The sequence below is a fragment of the Paroedura picta genome, chromosome 10 (assembly GCF_049243985.1).
Source record: "Paroedura picta isolate Pp20150507F chromosome 10, Ppicta_v3.0, whole genome shotgun sequence".
Classification (NCBI taxonomy): domain Eukaryota; kingdom Metazoa; phylum Chordata; class Lepidosauria; order Squamata; family Gekkonidae; genus Paroedura; species Paroedura picta.
The window spans coordinates 67,813,207-67,827,668 of NC_135378.1; the positions used below are offsets into that span (position 1 = coordinate 67,813,207).

General features: G+C 42.2%; 1 protein-coding gene and 1 long non-coding RNA gene across 2 annotated transcripts in view; one reads left to right on the forward strand and one right to left on the reverse strand.

The window, feature by feature from the left end:
• LOC143819239 (uncharacterized) overlaps positions 1-9,413 on the forward strand; it is a 62,464-nt gene extending 53,051 nt beyond the window's left edge. Inside the window, exon 3 of the long non-coding RNA XR_013224879.1 lies at positions 9,316-9,413. This is a non-coding gene — a long non-coding RNA (uncharacterized LOC143819239). The remainder of the gene's footprint in view (positions 1-9,315) is intronic.
• The window catches only part of RPL34 (ribosomal protein L34), a 305,621-nt gene that overhangs the window by 113,236 nt on the left and 177,923 nt on the right, over positions 1-14,462 (reverse strand). The window lies entirely within an intron of this gene.

Below are 14,462 nucleotides of genomic sequence, written 5' to 3' on the forward strand. Positions count from 1 at the left end.
CTCAGCATCCAATTAGACGTCTCTCTATTCAGCTGATGCTAATCAGATCTCTTGAAACAGCCTGTCACTCACTCAAGGTCCCCTGGTTCTGTGAAGAATGAGCTCTTCACAGTTCTGTATCTGTTTAAATAGCACATCTAAGCTTTTGAGGTCATTGGTTTAGGGGAGGTTCTCACAAGCCTCTCCTGTGTAATGGGTGAAACAAGTGAGTTTTTATTGTTTACTTTAATACCAATAGTTAAACATCATAACACATATATAACACATATATAATATTGCAAATGCACAAACAACCTGTCTCAACAACCTCCACCCTTAGGTGGTTCAGGAGAGTGCATTCACAATGACATTTTCCTTCCCTTTTATGTGCCCTTTGTCATCAATACAACTAAGAGTAAAACTTGAATGGAATGACACTATTGATGCCAACTTAATCTCCCATAATCTCTTAATGGTTTTCAAAATACTACCCTGTGTCCTTACTGTTCACTTTAGCATGCATGTATTGGGAAGATTCACTGGTATTATGGAAAATGAAATGTACAGATGCTGGTCTGGAAAAAAATAAAAACAAATTGCAGACAGATTCAAGCGGGTAGCCGTGTTGGTCTGAAGCAGCAGAACAAATTTGGAGTGCAGTGGCACTTTGAAGACCAAGAAAGTCTATTTAAGGTATGAGCTTCTGTGTGCACACACACTTCTTCAGGCACAATGTCATAGAATTGAAGTAAGCAGTTCATACTTATAGGCAAAGTGTGAGAGTAAATTAGCATACAGCATAATCACGGTTAACAGATTCCAGAGATAAATAGGAAAAAACAGCAATTTGGATTTGTTTGTATTCACTTGAGACTGATTTACATGGGAAACTTTTTGTATACAAAAAATAGTTACCATTCCAAACTACTTTGGATTATACTAGTCATAGTTGTCTTTTAATTTTAATAATTTAAACAAGTAGATTGTAATGTAACATAACGTAACTACATAGCTACTGGACATTTTGCTTCAGCAGTCTTCAACCTTTTGTGATTCAGCATGGGACCCACTGAGCTGCTAACATGTGACATTCAAATCATGTGACAGGGAGAGGAGTCAGAATTCCAACCTCACCAGTTGAGGTAGGTTCCATGGTATGTGCAGACATGAAGCATTGGAGGATTGACTATTAGGGACAGGAAAAGTCTCTGTGTCATGGTGTAGACAAGAGACAGCTTTCATTGGGAAGAGAGTCCATAAACTTGACTGTGACATACAGGAATCTTCTCCTATGCTGAGTAACTTCACCATCTTGGGTCAAGGTAGAGGCAGCGTACATGAGAACCTTGCTCCCTAGGCCCTGCACATATACCCTGGCAGCAGACCCTTCTACAAAGCACAAGCAAATAACAGCTCTGCAGTGGCTCACAGCCCAGAAAGTAGGGCTCCATGGATTCACTCAGCAATCACCTGAAACAGCTGAGGCTGTCATGGAACAACAATCTGACTGACTGTAATGATGAAGGCATTTCATAAATGGTGTGCTACAGAAGTATGGTGTGAAATGGCATCCCTGGAAATCATGCACAAGGTTGTAGCCCTGCTAAAATGCATCCAGATTCTTCCACTGATTTTATGGGAGGAAACATACTCTGTGCATTAATTTATCAGTGAAGTGTAATGAAACCTTGTTTCATTCCATTCATGTTTTTTCGGACTTTCAGACCTATGGCTGACTCATTTTGTTGTTGTTGTTTCACATTAATAGTTAACCTTCTTGGCATGCATTTTACCTCCAGACAAACCGCCTGCTAGCAACTTCTCTCCCAGTCTACATTGAAATGTGTAATTATGGCACAGCAAATGATTTTTCTTTCAAAACTTGACATGGGTATTATTAATTTGTCGTAACATACGTCTGTTGCTTTCCTTTTCATCTTCATCACACATCTATACCTTCCTCAGAGGTCTTGTTTACATTAAACATGGCCCTTGGATGCAGCAATGCGTAATGAGTTTCAGACTAACCATTCCAGAGCCAATGAGCTTACTTGCTCTTTCTAATTAGGAGTCACTTGTCTGTGTTAATAGAAAAGCAATGCTGGCAATGGGGTCAGGAAAAAAGTGTCTCCTGCATCTAGTCTTCAAAATTCCTATAGCAAAAAACAGTAAACTATGAGTTAGAAGAATGCTCCTCTATCAGTTGGGAAATGCTGGAAGAATTTTTTCCTGTTTCATACCTGAGGATCACTAGCTCCTCCTGCATCTAGAAGATTTGTTGGAAAACATTGAGTGCAATTACAGTAGAGCCCTGCCATTAAAGAGCCATTATATAGGTGCATGTCTACAGTAATATGGGAGCAGTTTCTCCGCAATGTAATTCCAGCCCATGGACTAATGATTAGGGTTGCCAGCTCCTGCTTGGAAAACACTGGAGATTTGCAGGATGTGTTACCCAAATAGGAGATCTCTTAATCAAAGCCTTAGTAAAGGGGCGTAACTTGGGATATCCACCAATGTCCACGGAGAAGGTTCCCTTAGAGAAATGCAAAATAATCAGTCTGGTGTTAAACTGAAAATTCTTTTATTAGGGGGAATAAAACGTTACAGAAACTCACTGCAGCTGCTTGTTGATGCTGCAGAGGGGCTGGCTAAAGGCAGACATGACTGCCTCAGCCATCTGTGTGCAAGCTGCATATATGCAGCATGCACGGCATCAAGGAGCTTTGCAGGACCCACGGTGCCTATAAAAGGCATCACATGCTTGAGTCCTGGCCTCTTTGTCCGGGACACCGTGAGAGCAGCTTCCCTCCCACCCACCCTATGTTGATGTGGAAACAGCCTTGTTCTAGTGGTTGAAGTGGATGTTTCACTGTAAATATTTCATCACAGTTACAGGGTTGCATGGGATGGAGCCTGTTAGCAGGGAGTTCCGTGTGCGATCGGACTCCCTGGGGTTCAGGGCCTCCAGAAGAGATGGCAGGTAAATGAACGCGGCTTACCCAGTGGGGAGGCCAGAGGCTCATTTGCCAGGTGGCCTGGGGTCAGCCAATGGAGGTTTATGCCCCCTTTGGCTCCCCCACATAGGTTGTTTCCCTTAGCAGCGGATTTCAGTAGGCAAGGGGATCTGCTCTCCCAGAGGGGAATGGTGCAGATACCCAGGGTGTCTTTGGACTCCGTGGGGGTGTTGGTGCAGTCTGCTGACTGCTAGGTCAGTCTCCCTCTCCCATGATGTGCCAACACTCCTGTGCGGAGGTAATAAAGCTGTGGCCTTGTTTATACTCAGCATTGGTGTGCTGCATCTTATTCCAGCCCGTAATGCCCTCCTGCAAGTCAAAAGAGGTACAGCAAACACATAAGCAAGGCTGACAAAGAAAATAAAGAGGGGGAAAGGGAAAAAAGTATTTGGGGGGAAGGTTATATATACCAATCACTATCTAAAGAGAGGTCTGTGGATTTGACAGCAAAACAATGAGCATTTTATGGAGGAAAAATGAAGGTCTATACACAAGTAGGAGAGTATGTAATGGTACTGAGGACTGGGGCTGAATACCCCTAAAATGATTTGGATGAGATCTTCCGTGTTTAACTCTGACTTTAGGAGAAATGTAATGGGTTTGTCCAGAGAAAGGACAATGCTCAGGGAAGAACCTTGATGGGTTCCCAGGAGTTTGACAGTGGCTATAATTATTGTTACCTGAGGTGAACTCTAGGAGCCATTCTGCACCCGATAAAAAACATGAAATACTTACCTTTTGTAAATGCCATATTTTTGGCATTTTGCACGACATCGTGAACATCCAGTGTTGCAGCAGCAAACCGACAGCTACATCCTCCATTTTAAAGTGCTTGTAGGGGAATCACATAAACTGGATTCCCCCTGCCATGTAGTGCAAGCAGGAGGAGAACAGCCAGCAAGACACTCACATAAGTCATGTGCATTACCAAAGTGGCCGAAGTGGCGAGATTTCCAGCTCCAGTGCCCACCCTCGAGCCTGCCTCCCTCTCCACCCAGAACAGGGCTTTCTTTTTTAACTGCCTGGAACAACAAATAGGCACACAGTCGCCCAGGCAGAGCACAAAATAAACTTTTCCCCACCAGTTTGCCCATAAAGCATGCCTCTTCCCCACCAAAAAAAACCCCCAAATTGCAAAAAAAAAAAAATTAAGCCTCAAGGCTCCAGATTGCAAGAGGGCTTGCAGTAAAAGGAGCCCTATGGATCTATGAGTAGATGCATACATGTTTAAACACATAAGTCTCATTTTAAAAGAAATTAGCTCGCATCACAGTCCCTTTGAAAGAGGGAGAAAAGTGATTGGCCACCTGTCTTGATTGACAGGCGGAAGAGAGGAGTGTGTCTAGCATGTTCCCCTCTTCCGCTATTTCAAGCAGGCATGCAAAATGGCAGGAAGTGCAAGACAGCAGCAGAGAGGCCAGCAGGTGAGGATTTCCTGGAGGCGCGGCGTTTTTTAGCATTATGCCATTGTGCTGGTGTAACGCTAGTGTTTTTTTTTTTTTTTTTACTGTGCAGAATAACTCTAGGTGTAAAAGGTGTCTTGATGACCTCTTGATTACCAGATGGGATGTTATTAAATTTGGGAAGGAATTGCTAACTGAAGTGAGCCAATGTCTGGAAAGCAGGAATGGGAAACTGACAAATTAGTCACCATTTCCTGGGAAACCCATTGTCCTAAGATAGGCATCTCCCTGGAGTGTGGAGGAAAGTATTTTAGTGTAATTGTGGCATTTTTCATGATATTAAAAGGAAAGGTGTTCATGGGTGTCTATGGGTGTCAATCAGAGGAGGAGTCTGCCTGCTAACAGATGGAGCCTGATGAGAGTCCTCAGCAGGGTATAATGCTATAGAGGCCACCCTCCAAAACAGCCTTTCTCCAGGGTAACTGATCTCTGTAGTCTGGAGATCAATTGTAAAAGTAAGAGATCTCCAGAACCCACCGGAGGCTGCCAGTTTTTATAATGCATATGAAGTAACCAATTCTAAATGGGTCAGTCACAGAAGTCTTTTTCACCTGACTGACCCAGGAAGACCTGTCTGATTGGACTTTGTTCCCCCCCTCAGCTGTTTAGGGACATGAGAAGGCATGAAGGGGGAATAAGGGTGAAGTGCCTTATCCTGCCATACTGTGAGCATTTTTTAAAAAATTGCCCAAATGGTGATGGCATCCCAGTTTGGACCTGGAGACTCATCTAGTTCAGCTAGGGTTGCCAGCTCTAGGTTAGGAAATACAGGGATTTTTTATTGTGGGTGGGTGAATCTTGTGAAGGGCAGGGGTAGGAAGAGGGGAGGGACCTCAGCATGATATAATGCCATACAGTCCACTCTTAGGAGCAGTCCCATCAGAGCAGCTGTAGCAGCAGGAGATCTCTAGGTGCCACCTGGAGGTTGGCAATCCTAAATTCAGCCAGAATGCTTGGCATTTGGGACATGGAGGGAGGTAGTGGGTAGTTATAGTTCCCCTCTGCCTATGCTGTACAGGGATTTTAATATTATACTAAGGCTGTGCCAATGTAACCTCATAGTGCTGCTGGAGGCATTACCAAGGCTAGGGAAACTTAGGAAGCCTACTAAGCCACATCCTGCCCTGGCTTGCTCTTGACACCACCCCTGTCTGTGTCTCTGTTAGTGTTATACCAGCAAAGCACTAGCATATCTTGATGCTAACACAGGAGCCTACTGTTCTGGAGGGAATGGCCCTAGAAAGGAGCCCTCCGCCCATTGTGGTATAACTTCCAAAGGAGGCGGAGAGAGACTGCCTGGTTAGCCACACTTGACAATGTCACTGAGTTGCTCAAAAGTTCGCAAAAATCTTTATTTGGACTATGTGGCATGCACATCATTTTTTTTTTTGTCAGAAGATGCACACTAGTAGGTGATATTGATTATAAGATACATCAGAATAGGCATTTCCTCAGCATCTCTTTCTTTGTATTCACAGATCTAGTATGAGAAACTTACTCCAGCACGTTCAGGCAGTCACTGGAAGACTTTCACCTGCTGAAATCCTTGCATTACTATGGAGAGCTAATTAGGAACACTAGAAGAACCAAAGCAGGTTTCCAGAAGTGCATGTCGGCTTGATGAAGCTCTGTGTATGCAAATATGCAAATATGTCCTGCACAGAGTTCTCTCTATTTTTTTTTTTTAAAAAGGTAGTGCAGACACACAGATCTGATGTCCATCTATTGGAGGGGAAGAGAGGTGGATTTAGTTCTCTCTGTTCCTGTTTCCAGCCAAACTGCTGATGAGCAGGGACTGGACAGTTCCTGTAGATCTGTGTGTGGCCCTTTGGACTGGACAGGCCAATAATATCTTATCAAATTGCAAATCACTTTTGGCAGGACAATGTGATTTCCTATCTCGGTAATGCCTCCAGCATCTTGTCCACGTTAACAGCAGTATTAATCTACAGAAGGCATCTAGAAGGTTGTTTGATTTATGGGGAATTTATGTAACTACAGCCATTTAATTTTTTTTTCTTTATGCCTGCTTTGTAAACAGAGTAGATTTTTATCTCCTTAGATTAGTTTGTATGGTGCCTGTCTGTCTTAGTATAAAAGTCTGGGAATTTCCACCAAAGCTTATAATATGCTTGAGGCTTCTAGTTTTCAACATTTACTTGCCAAAAAACAAGGGTGTATTCTTCAGCTTCTTTTCATTGTGATATAATTCATGGACTATGAAAAAGATGATGTTGGGAAAATATCTTTGAGGCAATGCTAGTCAGCTGAAACTAAAGAGTGAAGCTACAATTATTCTGGAAGATGACCATAAGAACAATCATATCAGTGGCTAATTATATGTGTTGTATAAGTTATGTGTAAGCAACCTACTTTATCAGTTTTTGTACTTCATGCTCTACTTTAAAATGGCGGAGGGGGGGAAATCACATGTCTATTTTAGAGGGGAAATCACTTCATATAACTTGGTCTGAATGACTGTAATAAAGTTTGATTGATTGATAGAGGGGAAATCATGAATAGCTATATGAACAATTTAGAAAACTTGAATCGCTTTTTGAAGAAGCTACAGAAGCCAAAGAGTTTCCTCATGTTAAAGCTGGGTGATGTACACTTGAGTATCGTATGATTCTTTTCAGATAATTTAACAACTGGAGTTATCAATAAGGAGTCAACCAAGGAAAAAGCACACAGAGTATTTTGCCTAGGGTAAATTTTGTCACTTACACTATTAATATAAAACATGTTTCATATCTTTCATATATATATGAAAGATATGAAACAGGCCATAAGCGGCCCAGGCCCTGCATGTCTATGGAACCGCCTCTCCAAATATGACCCCAGAAGAGTCAATACAAGCTCAGCCAATACAAACAGGCTATTGGTCCCCAGCCCCAAAGAAATTTGGTTGGCATTGATCAAAGCTAGGCCCTTCTCAGCCTTGGCTCCCACCTGGTGGAATGAGCTCTCAGAAAACATCAAGGCCCTTTCACAGCTCACTGAGTTCAGCAGGGCCTGAAAAGAGAGCTCTTTCATCAGGCCTACAGTTAAAACTGCTTAGGGCTGATCCTGCATTGAGCAGGGGGTTGGACTAGATGGCCTGTTTGACCCCTTCCAACTCTATGATTCTATGATTCTATGATTCTAAAACAGTCAACATCAATATCTAATTGTCCTCCCACCTATATTATACCCCCACCTTGAGTTCTGGTTCTACACCCATGGGCAGATTTTAGAATTGATTTAAGAATTATTAACTGTGATTTTATGTATTGTTGAACATATGATCACTGCTGGAGCAGAGAAGGCTGTCTATAAATTTAAAGAAATAAAATAAATAAGTATTGAAAGGTGTATTCTGACAGAATGATTCAGATGGGTAGCCATGTAGCAATAGAACAAAGTCTGAGTCCGGTGGCATTTTTTAAACCAACAATGTTTAATTCTAGGTATAAGCTTTTGTGCGATGCACACTTCATCAGAATTTGTTGGTCTTAAAGATGCCACTGGACGAAAAACTTCACTCACAGAATGACACACCCAAATGTAATGACCTGGGTTCAAATCGTTGGTTGGGACTCAGTTGTGAGCAATGGTATCTTTGCAGAAGTGCTACCGAGTGGGGGCACACTATCAGCTTCACAGGCTTTGTTGCATAAGTTTAGAGAATGATTGCCAAGATCTGATGTAACCTGCGCATCTTGCTAATACTGGCCATCTCTGCAACACCGCAGCCTGCTCACCCACATGTAGAATGTTGGCAGGGATTCGAAGAGAAAAAGTAAAGGGCTGTTAATTTTCCATTGCTTAACACTATCTACAAAGAAGATAGCAGAGACTTTGGCTCATGCAATGGATCCTGACAATAATAAGCTCCCATAGTAATAGCACTTAGGAAACACTTGTTGTACAAACGTATTTCAACAGTTTACGTTGTAACCCAGGGCTTAATTTTAAAAGGGGAGATACTGGAGCTCAAGATTTTAGTGGTAGTGATAATCAGGTGGGAAGCTCCTGGATCAGTTGTCCCACCTCCTTGATTTCCTAATGTAATTGTAGCTGCAGGGGGGGGGGAAAGCCTGAGAGAGTCTCTTATGTCACTGCTGTAAATTCTAAAGGGGACACATTATTCAATGAAGGTGTTCTGTTTTTTTATACCCATGCATTAAAATCTTGGGGGACACACATTATGAAGGAGTTGATCTTTATCAGCTATTTCAGCTTAAAATGAGATGTGTGCTTTTTGAGTCCAGAGTATGCCATTGTTTTGAGTGTTGTAATTTCATTTCTGCAATCTCCCTTTCTAGTCTGTTATTGAAGTCCTTTGCAATAAAACAGCTACTTTGAGGTCCCTTATTGAACATCAATTGAGTTTCCAAGAAGCCTCTTGGTGTAGTGGTTAATAGTAGTGGCTTCTCATCTGGAGAGCTGGGTTTGATTCCCCACTCCTCCACTTGCAGTCATCTTGGTGACCTTGGGCTAGTCACAGCACTGTTAGAGCAGTTTTCACAGAGCAGTTCTATCAGAGCTCTCTCAGCCCCACATACGTCACAGAAGGTCTGTTGTGGGGGAGGGGAAGGGAAGGCAAGTTTAAACCATTTTTGATCTAGTAAACCTGTCACTTGGTCAAAGAAGGAAACCAAGTTGGTCTGGCAGGACTTGTTGGAGACAAATCCATGCTGAGTTTCCTGGATCTACAAATAGTCCTGCAAACTACCCCTTTAAAATCTTCTCCATTATATTTCCTGCAACTGAGATGAGGTCAGACTCACTGGGCTGTAGCTTCCCGGATCATTTCTCCTCCCTTTTTTGAAGATTGGGATAACATTCACTCTCATCTTTTGGCATGTTTTCAGGCCTCCGAGAGATCCTATATTGGAGAAGGTATCCTAGTCCTGGACATGGCCAGTCTGAAGATGTCCCCACTGGATTTCACTGAACATTTTGTTTTCTGGTTATCATGGTAAAAAGTGGGATCAATCTTGGCCATTTCTAGTAGACTGGTAGTTCTGCAAAACTGGTTTCCTGTGCCTTCTTTATTGACCAACGGTGTAAAGCAGGGGTAGTCAACCTGTGGTCCTCCATATGTCCATGGACTACAATTCCCATGATCCCCTGCCAGTGTTTGCTGGCAGGGGCTCATGGGAATTGTAGTCCATGAACATCTGGAGGACCACAGGTTGACTACCCCTGGTGTAGAGAACACATGAAGCTGCCTTATACTGAGTCGGATTACCCAGGGCTGGTTCTACACTTCCTTTTATTCCTCTGTTGTCGATTGATTTGAAAAAGGTGGCTTGTAAATTAATTCAATAAATGTATAGCCTTTGCTACCTTGGATGATGTGTCATTCCATTTTCACTCAAACAATATGTTATTAATTCAAAAGCATACTAATGACTGCATTTTTGTATTATGTGTTGTCTATTAGGCGATAATTATTCACCAGCAAAAGCAGGTAAATGAAGATTCCACACTTCCCTCAAATAAGCATACTTGTTGAACTGATCCAAACATGTCTAAATATTAATAGCAGGAAATTGGTATTAGGTGGTTTCATATGTGTTACAGTATCCCTGCAATATATTGTACTGGTGTTAAAGCAGGAACAATAAACTGCACAATTAGCACTCTTATCATCTTCAGTTTCATACAGGAGGTTAATGAGAAATGCACTTCGGCAACTTCTCCCTTTTCCCCTAAGGGTTACCCCCGAAAAACTCCATGATATGCATGTTCAGTAAATTAAACAAATTATCTTTTAACCAGAAGCTGATTGGTTTAAGCAGAAGAGGTTACAATGATGGAGTCTGGGTGGTTCCATATAAGCAGTTCAACCACAAAACATTAGCCATGGACTTGAGGAGCCAAAGAATGTACTCGGGGAGCCAAAACTGCCTCTGGATCAGCCCCGTGCAAGCTTGCTCTGTAAGCAGGTATGTGACACAGATTCAGTAACCTAGCATTCAGAAACAACACCCAGATGTTCAGCAAATGTGGCATCATTCCCAAGGGTCACAGAGAAGACACCCACACAACTCAACTCCTATTTTGAAATAGCTTTAGCATTTAGGTCATGAACATAAGCAGACCAGAACTGGTTCTGGAATGCCCTTGTATTGGGAGGAGGATGCCAGTTTGGTCTTAAAGTTTATTGATCATGGAACTTCAGTAAAATTCTGGTTCAAATGACATCTCTGTAGTTCACTTGACTGTAAAACTGGAAAGGGGCCTTGACTATTGTTTAGCGAAACAAAGTCTAAAGTCATGTCAACAAAACCAATACCAAAGCATTCTACCATTTTCAGTTCACATAACAGTGCTTTGCTTCTCTAGATGCCTGTGAAACTGTAGTTTATTAGTACATAACTCATCCAGCTTGCTTTATAAATAATGTAGTATATTGCTTATTCAGTAAATTAAACAAATTATTTCACAGAGAAGCAAAACACTTGCACAGGGCTGATCCAGAGGCAGGCTTTCTTTCTTTTTCGGGTGGGGGGGGGTTTGCTCTTTGAGCCTATGACCAATATTTTGTGGCTGAACTACTTATGTGGAACCACCCAAGCTTTAGCATTGTAACTGGATGGCAGTGTATCTTGACAACACAGCTATGAAGCAGGTGTGGATGAGAATATTTGACCAGCCCAAGGTCACCCTGCAAACTCCATTGACAGAAGGGGACTTGAACCAAGTCCAGCACTCTTAAGTGCTTCTCTATGCTGGTTTTCAGTGGACTTAGAAAGATATGATTCTGCTTAGGTTTGCACTATGATTGCTGCAAAAGAAGGCCATCCCTGCACGTTTATCCAAGAAAAGAGAAATGCACCCAAAAGATAAAACCTATCAATTTCCTGAGGCAACAGTTGCTGCTTCTCCCACCTATTTTGCTTCTGTTATCTCAGCACCCGCTCGCCAACAACACAACTGAAAACTGGATTCCTTATCCAGAAGGGGAAAGTTCACTTACACTATGTGGAATAAACAGTACACACACACACAAAGCAAAACATTTCAATCTTCCCAAGACCTAGCAGGTATTACAGTGCCTTGAAAAGCCACTTTGTTGTGATGATAAAATTAGCAGATGTACAGGATGGGGTCTTTTCAGCCATCGCTCCCAAATTATGTCATTCTTTCCCCCAAGATTCTTCAGGTTCCCATTATTCTACTCCTGGCATAATGCTATACCAGCTCTGGGCTGCTGATGGAATAGAATAAATATTGCATGTTTTTCACTACCTTGCACTGAGGTTCACTCTTTATAAGGCTGAGATTTATGTTGGTCTGCGATATTTGGTACAATATTGTATTTTTATCTTATGAGAAGCATTGAGAGCAAGAAATTGGGAGAAAGGTAGTATACTGGCAACCCAAATAAATAAATAATCACGTGCAGATGTTAGAAAAGTCAATACTGATGGAGTCTAACTATCATTCCAAGTAGTGTTTCAGAAGCTGAGTATACTTTATTGAAAAGTAAGGTAACATACAAGGCTTTCCCCCCAATTACATGTTGTAGGAAAGGAGGCTTGTACCCAAGGAACTTTAGAAGACCTCCTTATTTGTAAGCCACTATTTAAAAATGCAAAAAAAAAAAGTGAATGCCATCACAGATGGTGACAGTGGCCCCAGAGAATCTAGCCACTGTGATCCATGCGATGATCACCTCTAGACTGCACTTCTGTAACTCATTCTGTGTGGGCCTACCCTTATCCCTCACCAGGAAACTGCAACTAACACAGAGTTCAGCTGCTCGGGTCCTCAGAAGAACTCTCTGGAGGGACCATATTCATCCCATCCTTCAGTAGTTCCCCTGGCTTCCAGTTGTTCTTACCTATATTGGTTCTTATCTTTAAGGCCATATGCAGTCTGGGCCCACTGTACCTGAGGGATTGCCTCTCAGCCTATGTTCCCTGAAGAGCACTGCACTCTGTAAATTCCAACTGGTTGGGAATCCCTGGCCCCAAGGAAGTACATCCGGACTCAATCAGGGCCAGAATGTTCTCAGTCCTGGCCCCTACTTGGTGGAATGAGCTCACCAAGGAGATCCAGGCCTTGTGGGAAGTAGCTCAGTTCCACAGGGTCTGTAAGATGGAGCTCTTCCACCAAGCTTTTGGTTGGGGCCAGTGATCAGTAACATCAAATGGGCCTCCCCATGGAAAATGATACAACCAGGTTACACATGGAGATTCCATTGGTGCACTGGGATAGGTTAATGCTTTTATTGAGATGGTTATGGTCTAAATGTCTCATGGTTTTATTAAAGCTACCCCCTGTGGACAGTTTAGGACTACTGTTTCTCACAGACTCTACTATTTAATATATTGTATAATATTTTATTGTATAATATCATGTAATAATAATATAATATTGCATTGTATAATATACAATAGAATCCATCGTCCAAAGCTGCCATTTCCTCAAGAAGAACTGATTTCAGTAATCTGGAGTTCAATTGTAATTCCATGAGTCCTTAAGGCCCCACTATGAGGATGGTAACCACGTTTCCAATAAATTAGAATTCTTTGGTTTTCAAACCAATGAAGGGATTTTGTTGCTAGGCGGAGGCTCCAAAGATTTTTCCCTGCCGGTGTTCAGGACCCTCCATCTCCACATATGTAGCCAAATATCTTCTAGTGAAACACTTTTAACTTCTATAAATCCTGCATTTATATCCTGTATGCTTCCTGCCAGATGCCCGAGACTCTCATGAGATCACAGAGAAGGAAATTTTTTTCTGTGCTTGATAAGCCCGGGGTGGCTGCCCTGCTCATCTGGCCTTCAGAATGAAGATGATGGTCTTGGCTTCCTTCATTTATGGTAGAAGGATTTAAGCTGTGGATGAATCCTGACAGGCACTTCCTGTCCTGCATACACACCCTTGTCAGAAAGCTCTACGGAAGACACCAAAAGAGGATTAGCAGTACTACGTATCTGCCTGTCACTAGGAGTTGAAAATCTCAAACAGCACTAGCTGGGTTTATTTTTATAAATCTCTAGCCCTCTACAGTGCACTGGTTTCTGGAACGACAGCTTCATCATGAATATGGACATATTCACAACTGAACCGTACAGTCCTTGAAGAAAATAAATTTTAATGGTCAGGCAAAATATCCATTGGGCTCCACTGTCGTCATTTAAATAAAAGAATGTCACTGAGGTGTGGGCTTGGTTTGGTCCTCTGTTTCTCAATGGGACATCACATAATAAGCATTTAGCTGTCATAAACTCGGCCCCTTAAGAATTTCTAGTAAAGGTAAAGGTAAAGGTATCCCCTGTGCAAGCACCGAGTCATGTCTGACCCTTGGGGTGACGCCCTCTAGCGTTTTCATGGCAGACTCAATACGGGGTGGTTTGCCAGTGCCTTCCCCAGTCATGACCGTTTAAGAATTTCTATTCCCCATCAAATCACTGGACACCATGGAATTTCCAAATGCTATGAATGTGTCATCCACCTTCTGGATTCTGTAAGACATTTTGGTGCTCTGCACTCTTCTTTGTACATCAGATCGGCATCTAAACTCAGAAGGGCTGTGTAATGGCCTTTGATCCTTCAGACTACAGCAGCATCTGGTTATTTGATACTGAATGACTGGTATTGTGGGCCACTCCATATTTATGCTTGAATTTCCGACCCACCTGAATTACTTTTCAAGCCTACATGCCTCTTTCTTTTATTTTCTTTTTCTTGGAAGGAAGGTAGTACATTGCCTAGATCTTCAGAAGAATGGCCCAATTGTAGCACATACAAATGGTTGACAGTACTCAAGTAAAAGTGGATAAAAGCAAGTAACCTTTCCCCCTCTAGAGAAAAGCTTGAAAATGTGCTACTCAATGATTATGTCAAAATCATGTTATGGCTTGAGGCCCAAGTGCCCATCCCTAAGTTACTTTCTCCTTAGCTGGAGCCATGCCAATCATAAATGTGTTCACAGAAGAAAGATTTGTTGTTTGATAAGAGAAAACAAACTGCTTTTTTAATTTTTATTTTTACAAATCA